Genomic DNA, 23,402 nt, shown 5'->3' on the forward strand with positions numbered 1-23,402 from the left:
CTGCTCTGGAGGGAGGCCCCGCTCTGCGGGGGAAAATGTGTATGAGTATCAAAGAAACAGTACACTTCTCTATGTCAATATATACATTCCTTCAAATTGACATGAGTGTCATAAAAAACTCCTGATGAGACACACTTGAAAGATGAAGAGACCTATAAGGCCTTATAATCTTTTTTGCATAATCTTTTTTGCATACTGTTTTACAACGTAAAGGAACCTTTGATGTGGCGCCCCTGGTCACTGAGCAGGGTGGTGTCTTAGGTCTCTTCATCTTTCAAGTGTGTCTCATCAGGAGTTTTTTATGACACTCATGTCAATTTGAAGGAATGTATATATTGACATAGAGAAGTGTACTGTTTCTTTGATACTCATACACATTTTCCCCCGCAGAGCGGGGCCTCCCTCCAGAGCAGTTCGCCAAGGTAGAGGTGAGGCAGGAATATCCTACTATTGAGGGTAAGTCCTTGATACTTCCAATTTATTCTTTAAAGTATGACACTTGTGATTTATTGACAAGTGTTCCCGTAATGATCAAGGTTCACAGTAGTTTTTAAGTGTGTTTCTTCTCCCTCCCACAATGTGTTTATTGTTCACAGATACCTGGGTATTACCTGACTGAAAAGACAAGCAGGAATACCGGTTCTGTATAAACTTTTTTCTTCTTTATTAATATATGTTTATTTGTACACTAAAAAGTGCAGCAGCATTACCACTAATACAATCTGGTCCTGAAGAAAGCCATTGATACATGAGTAGTGATCTAGAGGCTGAAACATGTCGGGTGAGTGAGGGTTCTTATCCTTAAGGGATGTCTTGTTTTCCCTTTTGTTTTTGTCTCTATTAATTCTTCACTTGTGGGGATTTGGAGTGACACACCTATTGTGCCTTTGACATTTCTCTAGACTATAGGTATATATTGTATTGATATTTGTATTAGGGAACATACCTAGCAGTCTATAAACTTCCCTTCTTGACCCCCAATCTACGGTAGTGTGACAATACTTACTTGTAGGTACCAAAAAAAACACAATGAACACACCGGCTCTTTTTAGAGCCAACTACCATGTAAACACTCACATATAATTTTTAACTTTATTTTTTGTATTCATTTGTACCGTGGTCCGCGCACCGAGCACTCCCCGTGCGCGGACGTATCATGTTTTCTGGTATTTTAAAAAAAAAACATTATTTTTAACCTTAGGAGTCCTTGAACGACCCCCTGAGAAGGCATAAGGGGTCAGGGACACTCTGCCCTACCCCCTTTCCACGTTTTTAAGTTATATTTTGCACTCTCTTCTGGAACCAGAAAATGGCGGCGATAGGGTTCGCGCACCGTGCATTTACCGAGTACTCACGGTGCGCGGACCTATTGGAATTTTTTTTAAACTAATTTGTAATGGACATCGTCTCCTCTGTAGATACCTACATGTTGTAATGCAAGTTATTGTGGTATATTGAATCCATACTGTAGTCTTTCAGGAAAGCAGAAACAGATTTGTTCACATGATTCCTTCCTTTCTCAATGTGTGGTCAGATTTGGCGTAGGGGGTCATGACTTCCTACTCTGGTGAAACATACTTGCTGTTCTATATACTTACTTATGTTGTAAACTAGTGCATCAGAGACAGTCAGTGACAGAAAGGATACAGGACATGAAGAACACAAAATTGTATCACTTTGCTACTACCTCATAAATTACATTTAAATAAGTACTAAATTAAAATGTATTTATCAGAATTTTCAAAGTCTAAAGGAACTTGTAGCATTTCTTCATCAGAAATTTCATCCATCAAAGTGTCTGAAAATGATTCCTCAAACTAAACAACGGGTACACATTCCATTAATTCCATATCTAGTGTTTCATCAAAAAAAATCTGCCATGGTATCTCCTTCATGTTCTTCATGATTTGTTTCATCTATAGGATAAATATACACCTCAGAATAAGTTGCCTCAATAAACGTTGCTGTTATTTCAAAGAAGATGTTGGTAGGCTCCTCATTTTCATTCATCATTTTATGTTAGTGTACTATTAAAAGAAAGAGAAACAGCGCTTACTGCATGATTTCCTGCTCTGGTGAGACACACTTACTGTTCTTTAAACTTACTTATGTTGCAATCTTCTGCATCAGAGACAGACAGTGAGAGAAAGCATGCATGACATGAAGAAGAGATGTCAAATACACATTTAAGAAAATTTTGGGGAAGAACAGAAGTATTTATGAGTAAACTTACTATGTAACACAAAAAATTATCAGTTTGCTACTACCTCATGAATTACATTTAGTTAAGTATAAATTCTCATACAATATTTATTTACTAAATTTAAATTTATTGTTGGGAATTTCCAAAATTTAAATGATCGTCTAAGATTTCATCATCAACAATGTCAATATTGAAAATCTCCCAAAAAGAATCCTCAAACTCAATGAACTCCAAAGCTTCCATTAAATCTGAATCCAAGGATTCATCATAGAAATCGTCCATGCCATCTCCTCCATCATAAAGCTCTCCTTCAGGATTACTCTCATCAACAGGAACATCCTCAATAACAGTCACAAAACTGTCTATAACGATGTCAAATGACTCTTCATTTTCAACCATTATTGATGTAAGTGTACTATTAAAAGAAAGAGAAAGACAGTGAGATGTTGCAGGGTAAGAGTGAGATAGGGCAGAGAAAAACTATTAAATTCTATAAGAAGAGTTACTACTGTGTAAATCTCACACCAGAAATTGAACACCAAAATGTCCACACAAAAGTACCTCAGACACTATAGGCACAAAATGGCCGTGTTTCCCTGGACAATGTATAGTATCAAGCAAGAATTAGAAATATAAAGCACTGCCCTACTCAATCTATAAGTATAACAGAAAAACATTAAATAACTAACAGAAAACATTTTTCCTATTAACTTAAAGTGAACAACAGAGTTCTCCTTACAAATTAACAACTCACCTTCTAGAATACTGTTGTACAGTAAATTATGTCTCAATCTCACACCTCAGAACTATACCTCAAACACTAAAATCTCAAAATGGCTGTGTTTCCCTCTCATTTTTCATACATATTCAAATACCCAGCCAATTACATTTCATCACACACAAAATTAAAACCAAAGTAACATTTTAATTGGTTCAAATTATCAACACATTCAAACTCACATAATCTTCAACCTACCCCCAATGCTCTCTACCAATTACCATACTAACTCTCCACAAAACACCTACCTAAACCCAAAGGTGAGAGTCATCACTCAATGTTGCACTCAACCAACATCTAAACACTGAAACTTGTTATTTTAATGTATTTCTTTTTTGTCTTTTTGAGCCACGGTCCGCGCACGGTGCGCGGACCCCGTGATTTAAAAAAAATGTTTTTTTGTTTTTTTTCAGCCTACGGGGTCCTATAGAGACACCATTACAAAACCTAGGGGGCTCAGGAATCTCTACCCTGCCTCCTTGTCAACTATTACACTTCTGTTTACAACCACTATAATCTGCCACAAAAACAAGATGGCGGACAACACTTCCTCATTTTGACTGACTGGAATGTTGACAGACGTCCAACAGCCAATCAGAATTCCGCGCGCACGAGTAAGGTCCGCGCATGTGCAAGGACAGTGCAAGGACGGTGCAAGCCCGTGAGCGCACCGTGTCCCACCTATAGATATATAATTTGAAAAAAGTCGATTTTTGCAACAATTACTGAAGGGATTTTCACCAAATATACAAAAGGTACTTCTGCATACCAGGCTCTACCATTTTGCCAAGTTTGCAGTAATTCCATTCAGCCGTTCGGGCTGTAGCTGTGTCTAAAGGTCCTATGGAAAATTGCATTGGACTCAATTTCACATTCAATTTTCTCAAAAACTACTGGAGGGATTTACACCAAACATACAAAAGGCACTGCTGCATACCAGTCCATACCATTTTGCCAAATCTGGTGTAATTCCGTTCAGCCATTCGAGCTGTAGCCTTGTCAGAATGTCCCTATGGAAATTAACATGGGGAAAACACGTTTTGGGACCCCCCTTTTTTCTCGGCCCCCGCTTGACAAATCCCCCCGAAACTTTCAGGGAAGGAGCAGAGCGCAGCGAGGCAAATTTAAAGAAATTTACAGGCAGATCCCCCAATCGGCGCCTAAGTTATTCCCAATAAAATGTTCGCAATTTCCTATGGTAACTAGGTCCTAACTATATCTACCTACTGGTGACCGCCAGTAGGTAATATATATATATATATATATATATATATATATATATATATATATATATATATATATATATATATATATATATATATATATATATATATATATATATATATATATATATATTACCTACTGGCGGTCACCAGTAGGTAGTTATAGTTAGAACCCAGTTTCCATAGGAAAACTTTTGTTGATTTGCTAATAACTTTGGCATCGTTTGACGAAACTTCGCTAAATTCTCCCCCAAAGAAGTCTATCCAGGTCAGCCCCTATCCTGAAAGTTTTGGGGTTATTCACCAAGTGCGGGTTGAGAAAAAAGGGGGGCCCCACACGTTTTCCCCATGCTAATTGCAATAAGAAATTTTGTGACGAGCTACAGTCCAAACTGCTGAACGGAATTACGCCAAATTTGGCAGGAAGGTAGTGCTTGGATCAGAAAGTGACTTTCTTTTAAATGGTGTAAATCCGTTCAGTAGTTGCTGAAAAATTAAAAAAATTCAGTTTTGATATCTGGGCAGAGCCTAAGTCCAAATCATGAAGTGTTGGCAGCCATCTTGTGACTCGGTAGAAGCAAGTCACCAGAAAACAGAGAAACAAAGATATAAAACAAGAGAAGGCAGCAGGGTAGAAACACCCTGACCGTCTAGGCCTGCGCAGGGGGTCGAGGAAGGACTCCCACGGCCAAAAAAAGGATTTTCTTTTAAAATATATATTTTGCCGCAATTTGCGCTGGGGTCCCGGGGTCTCGCGTTTTATTTTAATGTGGCATCTTGGTGGGCAAAATTGTGGGGCATTCCTTAAAAAATAATAGGGGGGCTCGCTGAGGCCCGTTGGGGCCCCACAGCCCTGGGGCTTTACTCATATTGGGAGGGGGGTTGTGCGGTACCACTCCTGGAGCCTTCCATGTGCTTATAACTTTGGCATCGTTTGACGAATCTTTAGGAAATTTTACAAAAAGTATTTCTTTTTTGATCAGTTTCTATCTTGAATGTTTGGGGGTGATTGGTCTAAGGGGACTCAGAAAAAAGGGGATCTCAAAACATGTTTTGTGAATGCAATTTCCATTGGACAAGGCTACAGGTCAAAGCGCTGAACTTAATTACGCCACATTTGGCAGGGAGAAAGGTCTTGGTCCAGAAAGCACGCTTTTGTTTAAATGGTATAAATCTGTTTAGTAGTTTTTGAGAAATATGACATTTTACAGAATTGATATTTGAGAATTCTGACATCTGATTGGCTGAGGCGTTACGAGCACGAGCGTGTGGCTCATTAGCTGCAAATTGTTGAAACTAGGAAGTCTTGGCAGATATTTTGTGACTGAGTTGAAAGGCGAATGGCAGAAAAAAAGAATAATTGTATAAGAGGGTATAGTAGGAACAGTGTTGTCTTAGTTTAAGCAGTCTGTACGGCAGGAGTTTGAATGTTGGAGACGCAGGGAGTTTGAATGTTGCGTAGGCTGTGGAAAATAGGGGCCAGATGTAGGTATCCAGATACCGTCCGGTAACGGCCGAAAATACCGATTTTCGGCCGTTACCGACCGGTATTTGGATACTGAGATGTAGGATATGAAAAAATACAGATTCTGTAATTTTACCGAATCGGTAAATTTACCGAATCTGTATTTGAAATGTAGGTAGCACTGTAAACAGTGCTACAGGGCTTTAAGGATTCGTTATTTACCACCAACTATTAGCTGGTGGTAAATAACGAATTCCTATGTAAATGCAAATATGTGCATTTACACCTGTGCCATGTGGCACACATACATGCCCAAAGGGCATACATAAGGGCATGTATCTGTGCCACATGGCACACAAGTACTAATCAGGGGTGCAACAGGGTGTCAAAGTGACACCCTGCCACCCTTGACTATTTCACATTTTTACCTAATCGGTATTTACCGATTCAGTAATTGACATTCATTCCTATGGGTCTCCAGGCCCATAGGAATGAATGGCAATTACCGAATCAGTAAATACCGATTCGGTAATTACCGAATTTTAACGATTCGGTAAAAAATACCGAATAATTACCTACATAGGTTTTACCGATTCTAAAATACCGAATCGGTAAAATTCGGTATTTTAGAATCGGTAAAACCTTTTTACCTACATCTAACCCTAAATCCGCTGAACATTGGTGAGCAGTATTGTGGCAATGTTGCTTAGGCTCCGTAAATCCCATCAGGAAAACAATGCGCTGTATTGTGGCAAGCAGTGTGTAGGGTGCACACGCAGGTAGTGTGAATGTGCGGTATTGCGGCATTGTTCAGTAGGCTGTGTTACGATGCACACACAGGTAGTGTGAATCTGCGGTATTGCGGCAATGTTCAGTAGGCCGTGTAAATCATATCGGGAAAATAACAATGCGCTGGATTGCAGCTTTCCTTTAATATAAAGCGCAGTATTGTTTACTTATAATGCAGTGTTCACTTTTATCACGGACGGTTGTTTTATAATTTATTTGCTTGTGTGAGTATGTGTGTGAGTAACTCTAAGGATGAGTGTCATTTTGTAACAAAATGTATAGATGAGTATTTATGATGATTGAGTATGTGTCTGAGTAACTATTTAGAAATGTTGGTGAATGAGTGAATGTGTATGTAGATTTTGCAATTTCTGAATATGTTGTAAGAGGAATTAGTTTCTCCATTGTTTTGAATTTTTTTGATTCTATTTTTCAATGTGTGTATCAAAACTTATATTACACTGAGAGAGAGTCTACCATTCTTTCACAAGGATGATGTCATCAGTGATGTCATTTAAGATGTCATCAGTGATGTCATGAGTGATGTTACTTACTATGTCATGAGTGTTGTAATATGTGACGTCATTATCAGTGGTTTGCGGGCGCGCCAGTTATAGTGAGTACAACTAACTATAACGTGGGAATTTCAATGGTTTTGTATGAGTAAATTGTCCAGCTAACTATAACTGATATAAAACCTCTGGTTTTTTCAATGAATTTGCTAGGTTTTTTAAATGCTAATTCCTAACTATAACGTGTGTAAAACCTATGTTTTTTTCAGTGAATTTGCAAGGTTTTTTAAATGCTAATTCCTATATATAACGTGTGTGAAACCTCTGTTTTTTTTAGTGAATTTCAAAGGTTTTTGAAATGCTAACCCCTAAATAAAATATGTGTGAAAATCTTTGTTTTTTTAATGAATATAAATACAACATCAAAACACTGCAAGTTGTTTTTTTCTCCTTTCTTTACTGCCCTTCCCTTAGTTTTTCATTCCCCTTAACTCACTCCTCTACCTATAGTCCCTTTCTTTCACTCACTCTTCAACTCCTCTTTTGTCACTCACCATACTCCGCTTTTCTCACTCTTTCTCTTAGTCCCTTCCTTCCCTTCACTCAGTCATTTCAATCAGTCATTTATGCACTACGCTTTCATTCAAAAAAATGAACGACACAGTGTATTTGGAATATAACTCTTTTTAGAGAATTGAATGAGTTCTGAAAATAACTTTTTTTTCTTTTGTTGTTTTATATTTTTTTTAGCTTCTTTTAAAGTTTTATATTTTTTTGCAAAAAATTCAGGAACTGCAACTTGGAAACTATTCAACAAGAACAAAATAAATAAAAAATATAAAAAAAATTATCTCCTTTCAGAGCATTTATGATCCTGAATGCTGCGTTCAATTACTTTCAGGCTCTGTTCACCAAAAACAATACCATCAAAACATTTGTTGCATCGCATAGGAACATGTGCCAAATATGGCTTAAGGTCAATTTCTGCTGTTGCTGGCGATGGAGGTGGAGCTGTAGATGTACTGGCCACAGCTGGTGGAATCTGCTGGGCCAGAGCTCTGTGGCTGCTTGGGCATATTGCACAGGGTTTCCCCTTGAAAGAACAGTACCACAAAGGGTACACGTTACTTTAGGGGCATTTACCTTTTTTAGTCCCTCAGGAAAAGTAAAAAACTTCCACATAAAAGAAGATTTCCCCTTCTTGGCTTGCTGGCGATATTCCATGTGGAAGTCAGAAGAAGAAGATGTTCGTTCCTGTCTTTCTGCCATCCTGTTGTTTTTTCTGCTTCCAGCTCCAAAAAGCGTCCTTTTTCCAGGAGAATAAAGCAAATAGTGAGGGAAATGGGTGAGGTTTTTGAACATTCTAGATCTGAAACCACTATGAACCAATGAAAAATGTTGTTTTCGAGTCACATGACTCGACCTTTTTTTTAAATTTATTTATTTATTTTATTTTATTTTTGCAATTTTTAAAGCGCGCAAATACCCATAAGGGTGTCTCGGCGCTAGTGTTTACAGAGCTCACTGATGGTGTGACAGGGGAGTTAGGAAGATGAGAACAGTCATGTTTTAAGGCTCTTTCTGAATTTGAGGAGCGTGGGGGCAGTTTTGATATGAAGTGGTAGGGTGTTCCACAGTTTGGCTGTGGCGGTTGTGAAACATCTGTCTCCCCAACTGGCCTTTCTTGTCCTAGGGACGTTCAGCAAGTAGGCAGAAGAAGATCGAAGGGTCCTGTGATGTTCCAGTGGGCGGAGAGCTCTTTTTAGAAACTGTGGTCCTGCATTATTCAGCGTTTTATAGGCTATGCAAAGAGCCTTAAATTTGATTTGGCTCCTAACCGGAAGCCAATGTAGTTCCTTGATATGAGCTGAGGTTGAAGTGAACTTAGGGATGGATAATAGAGTTCTGGCCGCCACGTTTTGTACTGTCTGGAGCTTGTTGAGAACCTTTTCTTGGGCATTCAGGAGAAGAGAGTTACAATAGTCGGTTCTCGAGAACACTAAGGTGCTGATGAGTGTTTTGCCCGCGGACTGTGGTAGGTAAGGAAGTAATTTTTTAATTTTTTTTAGAGTGTAGAAGGCAGATGATACAACAGCATTGGCGTGGTGTATGAAAGTAAGTTTATTATCAAAAATGACTCCGAGGTTTCGGACCTTGGCCACCGGTTGGGGGGGGGACCCCGTCTGAAGTGGCCACCATTGAGGGGACCATGATGGGTGCAAGCTCCCGAATGTCATCACCTCCGTTTTATCGGAGTTAAGTTTGAGGCAGTTTGATGACATCCAGGAGCTTATTCAATTCAATTGCGAGGTGCGCTCCCTGCAAATTTTTCAAGAAAAAAAAGTGTTTTTTGCCCGTCGGAGTTGTTTAGGGACCCCCTGATAAGTTCTAGGGATCAGGGACTGTCTACCTTGCCTCCTTTTCACGTTTTGAAACTTTTATGTAAATCGGGTAAAACGCCATTTTAAACCGACGTGCGCGACCGGGTGCGCGCACCCCGCTATTTTTTCAACAAAAAAAGGGTTTTTTGGCCCGTCGAGATTCTTCTGGGACCCCCTGAGAAACTCTAGGGTGTCAGGGAGTGTCTAGGTTGCCTCCTTTTCACGTTTTGAAACTTTTATGTAAATCGGGCAAAACGCCATTTTCAAGCGACGAGCGCGCACATCAAGTCATGTGACTGGAAAACAACACTTTTGATTGGTTTATAGTAGTTTCTGTTCTAGAATCTTCAAAAACCCCACCCACTTCCCTCACTATCTGTTTTACTCTCATGGGAGAAGAAGCCTTTTTGAAGTTTCCTGAGAATTTTCTGAAATGGCTGCAAGACAGGATTCTTCTTCTGATTCTGGGGAAGATTATCGGCTTCCTCAACGAAAAGGGAAGGAATCTTTCATATGGACATTTTTTACGTTTCCTGAAGGACTAAAAAAAGTGAATGCCCCGAATGTCACTTGTACTATATGTGGCACTGTTCTATCAAGAGGAAATCCTTAAAAAAAGTACTCATTTTCAATTCATACAATGATAAGGCATGTCAGACAAGTGCACCCTGTACAATTTGCACAGGCATCAACAAGAGCTCTGGCCACACAAATACCACCAGCTGTGGCCAGCACATCACCTGGAGGACCACCTGCATCTCCATACACTGCAGAGTTGGACTTAAGACCATTCTTGACAAAAGTCCACATGAGATGTAACAAATGTTTTGAAATTATTGTGTACTGGGAGCAGAGCCTCACTCTGATCGAGCGGAAAATTAATGAACATCAATGCTCCCAGAGAAGATTAATTTTTTCAAAGTTTGGATTTATTTTGTTCCTGTTGAACACTGTTAGAAAAATCAAAAAAAATATAAAACTTTCAAAAAAGAAAAAAATATATAAAACAACAAAACCCCCAAAAAAGTTCTTTTCAGAACTAACTTAATTTTCCAAAGAGAGCTCTATTTGTTACGCACTGTGTCATCTCTCTTTTGTATGAATGTGTAGTGTAGAAATGACTAAATGAAATGAATGACAAAAATGGAGTCCGGGACTGAGCAAATGAGTGAGGTAAAGGAAGTATAGTGACTGAAGATAGTGAAGTAAAAGAGTGACTGAAACTAGGGGACAGATGTACGTTACATGGTGCATCTCTGTAAATCAGCAGGGATGCGCCAAGTAACCTACGACAAGCAAAACCACCCGTGCGCCACCACTGATGTGCCACATTTACAATGTGGTGCACCATGGGGCAAAAACGGTACACATGCGAGATGCATCTGTGCCGTAAAGGTGTCGCATTGCTGGAGTTGCGTCGCAGGCGCGATGCAGCTCCAGCAATGCTCCTGGGGGGCCCATTCAACTAATGCTACTTCAAGCCTTACGCCTGCTTCAAGCAGGTGCAGGGTTTTGACATAGCATTGGCCTAAATGTAATTGAGTGAAATCTTGTAGATTTCACTTAGCCACTTTTAGCAGGCGTTCCTGCGCAGGAATGCCCCCCCTGCACCAGAACACCTCCTGAAGGCGCAGGGCTTTACAACGTGACGCATCTCCCAGATGCATCACGTTGTAAATAGCCCGCACCATGACGCATCTTTTGCACCGCCGCTGCGTCACAAAAGCGACAGAACGGCGGTGCAAAAGAGGCGTAAAGGGCTTGTAAATCTGCCCCAAGATGTCTAAAGGTGATGCACCGCATTTGCAATGCGGTGCACCATGGCACAGGAATAAACAGATGCATGTCACATCTAGGGCTGAAAGTTTGCGCAGTATTGAAATTCTGTTCCATGCAGGGTGCAACTCCAGCACTTTTCCAACTTGCTCTATCTGTAACGTGCTACGTCAACCTTTACACCTGCTTCAACAGATACATTGTTTTGACACATCACTGTTGGTGAAGTGACTCAGTGAAATCTTGTAGATTTCACTGAATCACTTTTTAAAGTGGTTCTTGTGACGGAACGCCTACCCCTGCGTGGAAATGCCCACATGAAACGTGAGACTGGTTTCATATGGTGCAGGGTTTTACAACGTGATGCATCTCCCTGCACTATGGCACTTCTTTTGCACTGCCACTGCGTAAGAAAAGTGACGCACAGGCGGTATAAAAGAGGCGCAATGGGCTTCTAAATTTCCCCCTGAGGAATTAAATGAGTGAAAGAGTGTGAGGGAGAGTAATGGAAAGAGAGAGGAAAAAAGAAAAGGGGTGAGATACAGACAGGAAGAGAAGTTAGACTGAGTAACACACAATAAAAGAGGGAGAAAAAAATATTCAAAATATGAGTGAGAGAGTAAATGAAAAGGAGGTAGCACAAGGGAATGAGAAAAAGAAATTAGGGAACAAGATGGACAGATGAAGTGAGGAAAAGAAAATGAGGTATGCTGAAGAAATTGGAGAAAAAGAAAAGGAATGGGAGTGATGCACAGAGAAGAGAACATGAAGTGGGAGAAGAGGAGTGAGATTCAGTAAAGGGCAGTGATAGTGAGGGAAGGTATATAAGAGTGAGGGGAAAAGAGTAATGGAAAAAAAGCAAGATAAACATAGTGATAGTAGAAGATAGGAAAGACAAGAAAAGGACAGAGAGAGAAAAAGGTAGTTAGACAAGGTTAGTGAGGCTGAAAAAACAGTATTAATAATGACAGAAAGACTGTAAAGAAGAAAGAAGGGAAATAATGGGAATAAGTAAAGGAAACTAAAGGAAAGTAAAAAGAGTTAAAGAAGGCGAATAAGAGATAGATTTAACAATGACCAAGAGACAAAGAGAAGTAAGAGAGTGATTAAAAAGTATTTTTGTTTGTCATACTTACCTTAGAAATAGTAACAAACTAATAGTAAATTTCTTTTAAAAATATACTATCTGTGGAAGAAAAGGAAAAATAGAGTTATAATATACATTTCATAAAACAAAAGAAAGTAGGAGTGCAGGAAACAGAAAACAGAAAGTGAAACAAAGAAACAGAAAGGGACAGAGAGAGAGGGACAGAATGTGTAGTGTATAAATCAATGACTAAGATGACTGAGTGAATGACTGTGGAAAGGAAAGTATGATGAGGGAGAAAAGGAGAGTGTGATGTGTAATGGAAGATGAGAGAAACAGTGAGACGAAGGGTAGAGGAGTGAGTTAAGGAGAGTGAAAGGGCACTAAGAGAAATAGAGTGAAGAAGAAGAGTGAGTGAGAGAAGGTGAATGGGGTAGAGACAGGGAAGGAGTGTAAGGGAGTGTAAGGGACGGACAAAGGGAAATAGAGTAGGCTAAGGGGACTGAAGTATGGATTGAAGTATGGTGAATGAGGATACGTGAAGGAAGCAGAGTAAAGACATCAACTAAGCATATTATTCACCCAGATTCATTTAAAATCAACCTTGACTCACAGTGTGATCTTAGAGACATGACCAGGATGTTATATGCAATCTTTATGATATGTACTGCAAGAGAATCTTAGGCAGCATGGCAAAACAGGCCACCTATATATAAGCAAGACATAAAATTCATTTCTCATTACATGTAACATGCTGGTCATGTGCCTAAGATCACACTGATGGGTGAATCAAGCTTGACTCACAGTGTGATCCTAGGCACATGACCAAATGTTACATGTAATCTACCATGTCTTTAAAAAACATGTACTTCCATATTTTAAAAGACATCAACTAAGCATATTATTCACCCAGATCCATTTAAAATCAAGCTTGACTCACAGTGTGATCTTAGGCACATGACCAGAATGTTACATATAATCTACCATGTCTGTCTCTCGAAGCAGTATGTGTGTCTCTGCTCAAAATATTCCACTGTCTCTACTGGCCAAAAACAGCCCACCGATATATAAACATACATATATACAAGACTTTTTACCAGAAAACATTTTCCATAGTAAATCGTTTTTAACACAGAGCACAGCCCATTTTAATGTCCACTACAAAGCAAAGCAGAAACCTAACTCATTTCCAAAATAAATTTCCAATATGCACCATACAGTTTTTAAACAGCATTACAAAACAACATGACACACAATGCAAAAATAAAAAAGCACAATATGCTTCTTAATCTTCCCCATACTGCATACAGCAGTGTATCTTCATTAAATGAATCATATTTCAGATAAGGCACAGGCACAGAGTAAGATGAGACACAGGTACAGAATACCCTTTAAGCTAAAAGAGGCAAACTGTTAGAAGGCACATGTGACATTATTGAAAATTATAAAAAATATAATTTCTTACTTTAAACAGACACTCAGTGTAATCCTTGACCAAAATTTAAAAAACAGACTTTTTACCAGAAAACATTTTCCATAGTAAATAGTTTTTGACATAAAGCACAGCTCATTTAAATGACCACTACAGAAACAAAGCAGAAACCTAACTCATTTTCAAAATACATTTCCAATATGCACCATTCTATTTTTAAACAGCATTACAAAAAATGACACAAAATATAAGAATAAAGAAGCACAATATGCTTCTTAATCTTCCCCATAGTGCATACAGCAGTCTATCTTTATTAAACTAATCATTCATCACCTTTAAAAATCCTTTGGAAGATGTAGAACAGTGTCAAGTCACACTCAACAGATTTTCTTAAGCAGAATCTCTGAATAATGCTTCTTTCACTGGAGCCTGAGAATAATGGCACAGATTCCCTCTCATTTCAGACCCATATTATTGTACATAGCCAGTAAAAATTCTTCCCACACAAATTCAAAACCAAACTGCACATTTTAATTGGTTGTACATTTGAACACTTTGTAAGTCACATAACATTCACCCATCCCCCCAGTGCTCATTCCCCTGTTACCATGGTAACTCCCTCCTAACCCAGCACACTGTTCAAAAGTTCATCATACTATGTTGCAAAAAAATGCAGCAACGGTGTTTGACCTCTCAATGTACCAGCTAATCATGTGCAATGTTTGTTGAAATGACTTTTCCTCAACCATTGAAATGACTTCTTTAAAAAAAAAAGCACGCACCCCAATTTTCAGTGCTGAATTTTAAGAAAGCACCAATCATTTTTTGTTTTTCAAGTGCACTGAATCTCAACCACATTTTTTCATGACTCCTACATTCAAACTGCCATTTCATTCCCACAACTCATCTGAATACAAGCACATCTACCTTCAAGATGCCAAAAGTCTGGTTTGTGGGCCCTAGCTTTGTCCACTGGAGTCAAAAATACGCAGCTAACAGAGGTATTTACAAACTTGATTTACCAAATGTGGACATTGGATGGATTGGACAGAGAGGATAGCGAAGTCACCAATTTATACCAATGGTTAAATTCCTTTAAGCATTTACCACAGCCTGCCATCATAATTTTGCACTGTGGTGGAAATGATTTAGGCACATTGACTGGGGTAGGTCTGGAAATGCTTTTAAAGGACATCTTTGGGCAATTGATGTCACTTTTTCCAAAAACTGCCTTGGTATATTCTAATAAATGCCAAAGGCAAAAATGGAACTGGTCCAACCAATTTTGTCCACAGATTGAGAAAGCAAGGAAACATGTAAATAAATCTGTTTCTGCTTACATGAGAGACAATGGAATCGGTAGTATATACCACAACAACTTGCGTTACAACATGCAGGCATCTATTGGAGAGATGGTGTACATTTCATCGATGAGGGGAATAGAGTCTTCGTCTGTAACATAAGACTCTGCATCGGTACTTACTTGTAGGTACAAAAAACACCGAATTAACACAACGGCTCTTTTTAGAGCCAACTAACATCTAAACACTCAAACTTGTAATTTAACTCCATTTTTTAAATCTTTTTTTGTCGCCGTGCACGCACCTCGCAACTTTTTTGCGAGGAGAAAACAAAAAAATGTTTCTTTTTGGTTTTGGGGTCCTTAATGGACCCACTGAGAAAACCTAGGTGGACAGGGAGTCTCCACCCTGCCCCCTTTCCATGATCTCCGCTATAGTTTTTAACAGTCTTGTAAGTAGCGGTGCGCGAACGGGTGCGCGCACCTCGCAACTTTTTAGAAAAAAAAAAGATTTTTTGGGGCCTTGGGGGTCCTTAATGGACCCCCTGAGAATTCCTAGGGGGTCAGGGAGTGTCTACCAAGCCTCCTTCTCACGTTTTGAAACTTTTATGGGAATCGAGTTAAATGCCATTTTGAGACGGGGTGCGCGACCGGGTGCACGCACCCCGCAACTTTTTAGAAAAAAAAGATTTTTTGGGGCCTTGGGGGTCCTTAATGAACCCCCTGAGAAAACCTAGAGGGTCAGGGAGTCTCCACCCTGCCCTCTTTCCACGTTCTGCCCCTTTGTTCTCTACAATATGTTGACTCACACTGACAAAATGGCGGTCAACACTTCCTGATTTCCTCCGAATCGAATGTTGACAGACGTCACACAGCAACTCAGAATTTCGCTCGCGCGCACGGGTGCGCGCTTATAGATATATAATTGATTTTAACTTTAATTTTCTCAGCAACTACTGGAGGGATTTACACTATTTAAAGAAAAGCGTAATCTGCGAGCCAGACTCTGCCTTTTTGCCAAATTTCTTATAATTCCATTCAGCCGTTCGGGCTGTAGCCGTGTCTAATCGTCCTATGGAAACTATTATTATTATTATAAAAGCTTTTGTAGCACGCTCAATTACTAAGAAAATAGTATCCTGGCGCGAAAAAAGAGAGAGGGCAGAGCAGAAGGAATCCAAAGATGGTAATATTGAGAGAAAGGAGAACCCTACAGAGTGGTATTAAAGAGTTGGGTCTTCAGTCCTTTCTTAAAAACAGTGATGGTGGAGGCTGTTTTTAGGTGGAGAGGGAGAGTATTCCAGGCTTTCGCAGCTCTGACTGTGATGGATTGGCCACCTAGTCTGCTGTATTTAAATTTAAATAACATGGGGAAAACACGTTTTGGGACCCCCTTTTATCTCAGCCCCCACTTGACAAATCCCCCCAAACTTTTAAGAAAGGAGCGGAGCGGAGCGGGCCATCTTGTTTGAGAAATTCGCCAAGATTCAACAACCGGCGCCAAAGTTATTCCCAAGAGAATTTTGCGGATTTCCTATGGAAACCTGGTCCTAAATATAACTACCTACTGGCGACTGCCAGTAGGTAACATATATATATATTCACTGAAAAAACCATAGGTTTCACATTTGTAATAGTTGGGAATTAGCATTTAAAAAACCTTTGAAATTCACTGAAAAAACCATAGGTTTAACATTTGTTATAGTTAGGAATTATCATTTAGAAAACCTTTGAAATTCACTGAACAAACCATAGGTTTCACACCAGTTATAGTTAGCTAAACATTTTACTCATACAAAACCATTGAAATTCCCACGTTATAGTTAGTTGGACTCACTATAACTCGCGCGCCCGCAATCCACTGCTGATGATGTCACATATTACATCATTCATGATATGGTCAGTGACAAAGAGTCACTGACCACTGAGAGGAAAGAGTGGTGATAGAGAGTGGATAAAGGCAAGTGAGCGTGAGGCAAGGGGCGTAAGGGAGTGATGAGACAGAGGAAGTGAAGGAAAAAGTGAGAGTAGAGGACTGAATGAGAGAGGAAAGAAAGATAAGTGAGGGAGTGTGGCTGAGTTATAGGGAGTAAGCGTAACAGAAGAGGAGTGAGAGACTAAGGGGACAGAGAGAATGAGGCTAACAGAGAGAGAATGAGGGAAGGGGAGTGTAGACCTAAGAGGACAGAGGAAGTAAGAGAAGGAGTTAGTGTAGTGGAGTAAGGAGAGTAAGGGAAGGGAAAAGAGTGAAGGAGCAAAACAAGGGAAGCGGGAGGAAGGAAAGTAAAGGAGAAGGTCTGAAAGAAGGTGAGTGTGGGAGTATGGCTGAGTTATACGGAGTGAGTGTGACAGAAGAGGAGTGAGAGACTAAGGGGACGGAGAGAATAAGGCTAACAGAGAGAGAATGAGGGAAGAGGAGTGTAGACCTAAGAGGACAGAGGGAGTAAGAGAAAGAGTTAGTGTAGTAGAGTAAGGAGAGTAAGGGAAGGGAAAAGAGTGAAGGAGCAAAACAAGGGAAGAGAGAGGAACGAAAGTAAAGGAGAAGGTCCAGAAGAAGGTGAGTGTGGGAGTATGGCTGAGTTATACGGAGTGAGCGTGACAGAAGAGGAGTGAGAGACTAAGGGGACGGAGAGAATAAGGCTTACAGAGAGAGAATGAGGGAAGGGGAGTGTAGAACTATGAGGACACAGGGAGTAAGAGAAGAAGTTAGTAAAGTGGAGTAAGGAGAGAAAAGGAAGGGAAAAGAGTTAAGGAGCAAAAGAAGGGAAGAGAGAGGAAGGAAAGTAAAGGAGAAGGTCTGAAAGAAGGTGACTGTGGGAGTATGGTTGAGTTACAGGCAGTGAGCGTGACAGAAGAGGAATAAGAGACTAAGGGGACGGAGAGAATGAGGCTAACAGAGAGAGAATGAGGGAAGGGGAGTGTAGAAGTAAGAGGACAGAGGGAGTAAGAGAAGGAGTTAGTGAAGTGGAGTAAGGAGAGTAAGGGAAGGGAAAAGAGTGAAGGAGCGAAGGAAGGGAAGAGAGAGGAAGGGAAGTAACGGAGAAGGTCTGAAAGAAGGTGAATGTGGGAGTATGGCTGAGTTATAGGGAGTGAGCGTGACAGAAGAGGAGTGAGAGACTAAGGGGACGGAGAGAATGAGGCTAACAGAGAGAGAATGAGGGAACGGGAGTGTAGAAGTAAGAGCACAGAGGGAGTAACAGAAGGAGTTAGTGAAGTAGAGTAAGGAGAGTAAGGGAAGGGAAAGAGTAAAGGAATGAAGGAAGGGAAGAGAGAGGAAGGAAAGTAAAGGAGAAGGTCTGAAAGAAGGTGAGTGTGGGAGTATGGCTGAGTTATAGGGTGTGAGTGTGACAAAAGAGGAGTGAGAGAGTAAGAGGACGGAGAGAATGAGGCTAACAGAGAGAGAATGAGGGAAGGGGAGTGTAGAAGTAAGAGCACAGAGGGAGTAAGAGAAGGAGTTAGTGAAGTGGAGTAAGGAGAGTAAGGGAATGGAAAAGAGTAAAGGAATGAAGGTAGGAAAGAGACAGGAAGGGAAGTAAAACAGGAGAGCTGAAAGAAAGTGAGTGTGGGAGTGTGGCTGAGTTATAGGGAGTGAGCGTGACAGAAGAGGAGTGAGAGACAAAGAGGGCGGAGAGAATAAGGCTAACACAGAGAGAATGAGGGAAGGGGAGTGTAGAACTAAGAGGACAGAGGGAGTAAGAAAAAGAGTTAGTGTAGTGGAGTAAGGAGAGTAAGGGAACCAATCGAAATTCTTCCCACACAAATTCAAAACCAAACTGCCATTTTAATTGGTTGTACATTTGAACACTTTGAAACTCACATAACATTCACCCATCCCCCCAGTGCTCATTCACCCTGTTACCATGGTAACTCCCTCCTAACCCAGAACACAGTTCAGAAGTTCATCATACTATGTTGAAAATTAATCCATCAAGGGTGTTTGACCTCTCAATGTACTAGCTAATCAATTGCAATATTTCTTTAAATGACTTTTTCTCAACCATTGAAATGACTTCTTTAAAAAAAAAGCAGGGGGCGTGGCCAAGGCGGCAATGCAGTGAGACGTGCTCCGGAGGAGCTCCCGCTGCATGCCCGCTATCTTAGGCGATTTACGCGGAGCCAGGGCACATACCTGACACCCGGGAGGTGTGGAGGACCTGCTGACCTCGGCACTGCGGAGAACGAGGAGCCTGTGACCCCGTAGGGCTCCGGGACATGCTTAGCGGCGACAGCGCAGCCGACCAGCCGGAATAGCCGCCATTTTGCGACCTGTGCCCTTTGGCTTGGACTGCGGGGTAGGTGGCGAGTGGGCGATCCCCCGGACATCAGAGCACTCTCCCGGCGGGAGACTGTACGCGGCGAAGACCTGGCTGCGGGGTGCGAGGGGACCTGGCCCCTCCTGCACGGCGGTGGCTGGCTGGCTGAGGTTACCAGCGGTCCTGAGCGGAGCCCGCCATTTTCCCCCGCCAGCGGCTTGCACTGCCCTCTGGCTGCCAGCGAGGTCAAGTGAGTCCGCATCTCCTGGTGGGTGTCGAGCCTGGGATTCCAGTGCCGGTGGGGCGCTTGTGCTGAAGGGGGCCCCTGCCGGAGTCCCCACGAGGACTTACTGCTCCATGCCCGTGGTGCTGGTGGCTGGCGGCGGCTGACGGCTGCGGCCTTGGGGGCACTGCCCGGCGGGGCCCTCCAAGTGGCGTGGAGGGGAGCAGTGGCCCCTTACCTCTCTCACAGTGGGCAGTGGAGGCAGCGACGCAGTGCTGGTGGGGCTGCCCAGGCAGCTGCGCCCGAGGAGAGACTCCCCCGCATTGAGAGGTCGACGGACGAGGGTAGCAGTGAAACTGTGGTCCGCCATTTTGACCGCCCGGGGTCTAGCGATGCTGCCTGGTGACGGCAGTTTAGCTGTCTGTGGGCCCCCAGAGTACCTGCACACCTGTTCCCCTGTTGGCCGCTGGGGATTCTGCTGGGCGGTACCGGGGATCGCTGGTTGCAGGGGTGGTGAATGACCCCACTGCCTCAGCGCCAGTGACCCACGCTAGTGAGGAGTCGACCGCAGGGGTGGGAAGTGGGCGCTGTGCCCCGCCATCTTGAGGTGCGGATCTGAGCGCCGGAGGCCTCCGGTGAGGCCCATCCTTCGACTGGTGAGAGGATCTGTTGTGTGGAGTGGAGTGCGGCCTGCGGGGGAATCGGCGGGCTGGACGACTCCCCCTGCGGCGGATGATCGACGACCCACAGGCTCTTCAGCGGCCTGCGACGAGTGCAGCTCCTTGGAGGGCCCCCTTGGTGGTGGAGAGGCCGGAGCTGATGGGCACCTGCTGCTGCAGAAGCTGGACTTCCGAGGCGCCACCAGCCTTAGGCGCGAACAGGTACTGTGCCGGCCCCTTCGGGTGGGAAGAGTGGCCCCTGGGAGCTGGGGGGTGGTAGACAATGCAAGCCGCCCTCCTCCATTGACTCTGTGGGGCTTAATACGGCGACCTGGTGGTTGGAACGCGGGCCTCAGGGCTGAGTGAACTCTTGATTATAGTCTGTGCCTAACCTTACTTTTGCACCACCTTGCCTCTCTTGGCGGGCGGCTGGACGGTAGGGGGCTGAGGAGGCCCCAGGAGAGGTCCCCTGGGCGTAGCTGTGGGCCCATTGTGAACTGACACGGGAGGGGGCCGGCCTTGACCCGGCTGCACTTGTGAAGGGTACGGCTGGTGCTCTCTCCTCTGAGGTGGCCGCTGGCCGGATTTCCTCCTCTGGCCTCACGCCTTCCGGGCTCTGATAGTCCCGCTAGTGTGCCTGTGATGTAGGCTGGGGCTCTGCGGGTGGAGAGGAGGAATTGCTGGACTGGTGTGTGGTAGGAGGCGTGGGGGCTGAGCTAGACCCCAGCTTAGACCTCAGCAGGGCACTCTCTACCCCGGTTTGGCTTCTACGACACAGCGAGGAGTGCCTGTGACCCTAGACTTCAGGCAGCGGTCCTTCGCAATGACGCGCTCCAACAAAGGCAGCAAGGCTAAATCGTCAGCGGCCCCCAAGGACAACACTGTTGTAGCGATGTGGGGAAAGACTGGGGCGACTGCAGGCGGGGACGGGTCGTCGCGAGCTCTTGAGGAGTCCCCGCCGGTCACTCAGGCGTTTATGTCCACCTTCATTTCCGAATTGAAAACGGAGATTGGGTCGCTGCGGTCTGAAGTGCACACGTGTGTGAAGGAGATGCGGAAGGAGGTCACGGAGCTTGGAGACCGTGTGGACGGGTTGGAGCGGACGATGGATGCGCGCACGGAGGCTCAGGAACACCTATGGCAACGCCTGCCGGCCCTCGAAGAGCAGAACATTGAGCTTTAAGTGAAGCAGGAGGACCTTGAGAACAGGAGCCTCCGCAACAAACTCCGTATCCGGGGAATCCCTCTTGGGGAAGAGGGGGAAGACGCCATGGGATACGTGACGCAGCTCCTCCATGAGATCTGGGGGGATGAGAAGGCTTCTCCACCGGCACTGGATCGGGCGCACCGAGTGTCCGCCCCGCCGGGTAAATCGGGACTCCTACCAGAAATATTAACGCGGGTCCATTTCTTCACCGAGAAAGAGGCAATCTCGAAGGCCGCAGGAGATAAACCGGACCTACAATACAGAGGCCACAAAATTCAGATCTTTCAAGACCTGGCACCCAACACCCTGAAGAGGAGGCGAGCGTTCCGACCAGTGACTGAGAAGTTGCGCAGTATGGGTATTGCGTAACAATGGTGTCACCCGTTCGCTCTGATATTCCAGTGGGAATCCAAGCGGAGAGTCATACGGACCTACACAGAAGCGGCGCAACTCATACGACTGCAGACAACTCCGCCAGCGAGCCCGTCGCCGTCTCATAGGCGGGAGAGAAAGGCAGCGGCGCCCTCGTGGACTACTGTGCGCCGGCAGCATCGCCCGCCGTCTGACGGTGAGCAATCGCCCTCACAGGCCAAGCTAGATATCATTGCTCATATGAGGTCCCTTGAAGGGGAAAAAGCGGGGCATGGTGGGCGCTCCCCGACACCTTGACTGGCGACATGCTAGCGCTCCACTTTTTCTAGTACTGGGGCTCTACTCCTGGGCCTCGTGCCCTCTCACATTACAACCTGGCTCCTGAGGTGCAGGGTGGGGTGCATGTGGGAGCTCCTCGAATACAGGATTTCTAAGACTGTCACAACCCCCCCTCTTCAACTGTCCTTCAGGGAGTTACATCCCAGAGAGCCTCCAAACCTGTGGGTGTAGGATGCTCTGTACCGGGGACAGCACAGTGAGGCCCTGTTGGCCGCCATTGTTGTTTCTGGCTGAGTGGCTTTCCTGGCTGCTCTTTGCTTTCTCTCCTTTTCTGTATTTTTCCTATTTCCTACTATCCTATGCTATCTCTTCTCTCTCTTTACTGGAGGGTGCGGGGTGGGAACGTCGTTTGTTGGGCTGGGGTGGGGTGCTGCGGATGCATGGCTATTGTGCGCTAGAGATGCGCGGGATGTGTGCTGTGCAATTGTGGCCGGGTGACGCCCAGAATCAGATATGGCGGTGAATGCTCCTAGTCCTTTGAAGGTCCTGATGCTTAACGTAAAGGGCCTTAACTAGCCTAATAAGCTTAAGCAGGTTTGGCATTATCTCTTAAGGCAACACCCTAACATTATTTTTCTTCAAGAAACGCACCTCATGCAGGCTGATACTGCGCACATGGCTCACCCTAAATATCCCCTTCAGTTTTGGGCTACAGCTGACACCAAGATAGCGGGAGTGGCAATTTTGTGCAGGCCTGGTATCAGGCAGGGGGGCGGCAGGCCCTTCCTTGGTGGCGATGGACGATTTCTTCGTGTGGAGGTGGAAATTGGGCGCCGTCACATCACGCTGTGCAATGTCTATGCCCCTAATCAGGCGCAGGACCGTTACCTTCGAGACCTCCTAGGGGGGCAGATACCGCAGACCGGCTCCTCCCTTATTGTGGGCGGGGACCTCAATTTGGTATGGAATCCTAAGGTGGACAGGAGTGAGAACTCCTCCAGTGGCGCAGGAGCAATGTCGGCGACTCTGCGCAAGCAGCTGACAGACCTTGGGCTGTTTGACGCCTGGCGGTACTTTTCCCCGGATAAGCGAGGGTACTCATACTATTCGCATGTTCATAGATCCTACTCTCGCATCGACTACCTGTTTGTTACTAGGGATCTCCTCTGCGACACGATGGAGGTCGACATGTCCGATATCTCCCTCTCTTATCACGCCCATGTTGAGCTATTGCTACAGGATCCGGTGGCGCGCCCTGCCCGGGAACGGAGGTGGTACCTCCCGCCAAGCATTCTGAGGGACTCGGAGGCAGTGGAGGACATTAGGGAAGCCATTGTCTCCTATTTTGAGAACAACGACCTTCCTGAAACACCCTTCCCGGTGGTTTGGGACGCCTTTAAGGCTACCATACGGGGCCATATCACCTTCCTCGCGATTGCTAGGGCGCGTGACACTCGCGCACT

The sequence above is a fragment of the Lissotriton helveticus genome, chromosome 3_1 (assembly GCF_964261635.1).
Source record: "Lissotriton helveticus chromosome 3_1, aLisHel1.1, whole genome shotgun sequence".
Classification (NCBI taxonomy): domain Eukaryota; kingdom Metazoa; phylum Chordata; class Amphibia; order Caudata; family Salamandridae; genus Lissotriton; species Lissotriton helveticus.